Source organism: Patagioenas fasciata, chromosome 4 (assembly GCF_037038585.1).
Source record: "Patagioenas fasciata isolate bPatFas1 chromosome 4, bPatFas1.hap1, whole genome shotgun sequence".
In the NCBI taxonomy this organism is placed as follows: domain Eukaryota; kingdom Metazoa; phylum Chordata; class Aves; order Columbiformes; family Columbidae; genus Patagioenas; species Patagioenas fasciata.
The window spans coordinates 20,089,362-20,093,345 of NC_092523.1; positions in this window are offsets into that span (position 1 = coordinate 20,089,362).

Here is a 3,984-nt window from a genome sequence, read left to right on the forward strand (position 1 = left end):
CCGCTTCCCGCCGCCTCCCGCGCCCTGACATCAGCGCGGCGCCGCCCCGCCGCTGCGGGGCCGGACTGGGGCGGTGAGAGGTGGGGCCCCCCTGCTCCTGGATCCCGGGTGAAGGAAAACGATATCTCTTTGCCCACCAGCATCCTCCCCCTTCTAGCACCTCTGTGAAACCCCTTCATCACCTGGCATCACAGTGACTGTAGCGAGACTCCCGGGACGTCTACACTAAGAAGCGGATGGGATGGTGACACCGTAGAATCATAGTTGGTTTGCAAAACTGTAGTGTGTATGTGTGCGTGCGTGCATGTGTGTGTGTGTGTGTGTGTGTGTGAAGTAGCGGCTGATCAAGTCATGTTGTACCTGAATGTCTGAAAGGTGTAAGAGCCACGTGTGAAAACTCATTTTGAGTGCTCCAATTTGATTGGGAGACCTCATACACATAGTTAGGGAATAGACTGCCTTAGTCTACTGAATTATTTGGTATGCTGATTCTTATAGACCTTGTTTAGGAACTGCTAATATAGAACTCGCTTAGCATAAGTAACTTAGGCCACAAGCTGTGCACTTTTGAACTTTCTGCCTCTTTAAGCAAAAATGGCCTCATAGACTGTTCAAGCAAGAAGGTAAAGGATCTTTTGATGGTCTGCAGGAGCTACAACCATAGAGAGAAGTAAAGAAATGGAAAGGCCTGTCTAAAAGAAGACAAGAAGCAGAAGAATGTTTTGGCCAAGGACTTATTTTTCTCCCCAGCTGCAGGTGCAAAATAGCAACTGAAGGTCAGGACTTTGATGTCTAGTCTGGTCAGTAAAAGACAACTACCCCTCAAGATAAGAAATGGCCCATCTGATGAAAATTAAGGGATCCAATGAGGAGATCCCAGACTCTAATTTTACAATTGTCCCGAATTGATGTGTGATGGGTGGGAAGCTTAGATTGTAAGGGTATAATTGCCCAGGGTTTTATTTACTAGGGCTCCATCTACCAGAGGCACCCATTTTGAGCTGCTCTACACTATACCTTGCAAATAAATTATTTATTTTAGAGGAATTTCTGGAGTACATGTTTGAGTGTCTGCTTTGGGAAACCCAGCGAAAAGAAACTTCCTTCACAACATGAACAGAAGAATTATTTTGGTAATTCTACATGCTGCATCCTGGCCTCTCTCCTGGGTTGGCACGGGGCAGTAGCAAAATTTTTGTGATAGTTTGCACGGCTGCAACTCCTGTCTGCTGCCTCTCACTGTTCACAGCGCAGCTCCAGCACAGCCTCCCATTAGGTACGTGAAGACAGCAGTGAGACTCCTTCGTGCTGAGCAGACCCAGGTCTCACCACCTCTGCCCACACACAATCCCTCCAGGAGGCAAACGTTCAGAAAGCATGAGCAACACCTGAGTTAGCGGATTATTTTCTTTCTCGTCTGATTAGTTAGAAACAAGACAGAGAAATTATTTGAGGTCAGTATTATCCCCAGTTTGCTTTGCTCAATTTTATCTTTTCAGTGATTTTAATGATTCATGTAGTACACCTCTTCACAGGAGCTATTACGCACCACATCTGCATCTTAATTCAACAGCCACAATCATCTCAGGGTGCTTATTTCATTGACAAGCAGACAGCAGTTGTTGAAAACTGTGAGCCCTGTTGGATCTTCTTGTCATTCTCTTCCGGCTGGGTCACAGGTGCTTTATCCTGATGTCACTGTAAACCTCCCCAAAATAAGTACACGAATACGACCAAAACCCAAAAGCTTTTCATACTGTCTCTCACAGTATCTTTCTGGACAAAATGTCCAGCACACAGCTAGACAAGTTCTTAACCTGTTGGATAAGCAACTGGGTGGCGGGTTGCACTCAGAGAGTTATAGTAAACGAAGTTGCATCAGGCTGATAGACAGTCACTGGTGAGGTTCCCCAGGGCTCAATTTTAAGGCCAGTGCTCTTTAATGTTTTTATAAATGATCTGGATGCAGAAATTGAACGTACGTTAAGTCAGTTTGCCAACCATACTGAATAAGGAGGAGCTATGGACTCCCTTGGGCAGAGAGGCCTTACAGAGAGATCTGGACAGACTAGAGAGCTGGACGATCACCAGCTGTATGAAATTTAATCAGAGCAAGTGCTGGATTCTCCACCTGTGATGGGGTAATCCTGGTTATACACACAAATCGGGGAATGAGAGGCTGGAGAACAGCTCTGCAGAAAGAGATCTGGGGGTCTGGGTTGATGGCAGGTTGAACGTGAGCCAACAGTGTGCCCTGGCAGCCAAAAGTGCCAACGATGTCCTGGGGTGCATCAAGCACAGCATTGCCAGCCGGGCGAGGGAAGTTATTGTCCCAGCCTACACCACACTGGTGCAGCCCCATCTCAAGTAGTGTGTGCAGTTTCGAGTACCCCAATATAAGAAGGACACCAAACTATTATAGTGTGTCCAGAGGATGGTGACCAAAATGACGAAAGGTCTCAAGGGAAAGACTTACAGGAGTGGCTGAGGTCACTTGGCTTGTTCAGTTTGGAAAGGGAAGGCTGAGAGGTGACCCAATTGCAGTCTACAGCTTCCTCAATGGGGGCAGAGGAGAGAAAGGTGTTGATCTCCTCTCCCTGGTGACCAGCCAGAGAACATGAGGAAACAAAATCAGGCAGAATCAGAGGAAGTTCAGACTGGACTTTAGGAAAAGGTTCTTCACTGAGAGGATGGTCAATCACTGAAGAGTCTCTCCAGGGAAGTGGTCATGGCACCAATCCTGACAGAGTTCAAGGAGCATCTGGATGACGCTCTTAGTCATACGGTTTAGTTTTAGGTAGGTCTGAAATGAGCAGGAAGTTGGATTTGATGATCCTTATAGGTCCCTTCCAACTTGAGATATTCTATGATTCTATAAAATAAAAAAGGCACAACAATAATTTCCTGAAATGGCAGCAAAGTTGTGATATTCCCATGAGCCACAGAGAACATTTCTCCATGAAGCACGGCTGCTGTGGCCATGTAGAGATGCCACTTAGGGAAGCCTTTGGTGCGCCCACCCTTTCCAAGTGGCGCTCGACACACTGTCAGGAGACACAGTCTGGAGGTTTGGTATTGCTACAAGGTTTTAAATGTCTACAAAGGCCATATGGGTTTGTAAAACACTTTCTCTAAAAAATACACACCTATTTAACCCCAAAGACTTTAGAGTCCCCATTCCGTGGCTCTGTTCTGTGACTTTTACTCCTGCTGAGCTGTTTCACGCAGATGTCTCAAAATCCCATGATACTTCTGAAGAGAATCCTACTTACGTGCTGTCACTGCCCACAATAATTTTGCAAGCAACGTGTTTTCCGATTTAACTGCACTTTTTCCTCCACAGGGAGGATTTTCTCCTTCTCTCCCCTCCTGAGGTGTTCTGTGCAGCTTCACCTGCAGCCGCGCTGCTGCACTCAGCAAGGGGCTGCCAGGCACAGACCACGCTCACCGGGGGTCTCAAGAGATGTCGAGAAGCCTTCATCGTGAGCCAGAGGAGGATGAAGTGGAAGGGGGGGCAGGTGCGGCAGGGCCAGGGTGCTGTGCAGGAGGAAGCCAGCATGGAGAGTGAGGGCCGGTTGGAGGCTGAGGAGGAGGAGAGAGCCTGGAGCGCCAGCAGGACGCAGCAGACGGCCCTGTCTTGTGAAACTGGAAATGAATGATTGTTTCAGAACATTCAAATGACAGTAAACAGGTGGGGAGGGGGGGTTAGAAATATAAATATGCATATACACAGATGCACGCACACACACACATATAAATTTCCTTAAAAGAACATTCAAAAATTGCTTTTTTTAAAAAGCAATGTCTTATTTTATCCATCCAATAGCCCTGTATAAATATTAAATCCTCCCTCTTCTTTGAGAAGAAAAAAGCCATTGAAACAGAGCTCCAAAGAATGAGAAGTAACACTGAAACATGCATTCTGTTGCTTTTCTTCAAATTCTAGTTCACAGGCTCAGGTGATTTTTTATGTATACTTGCAGG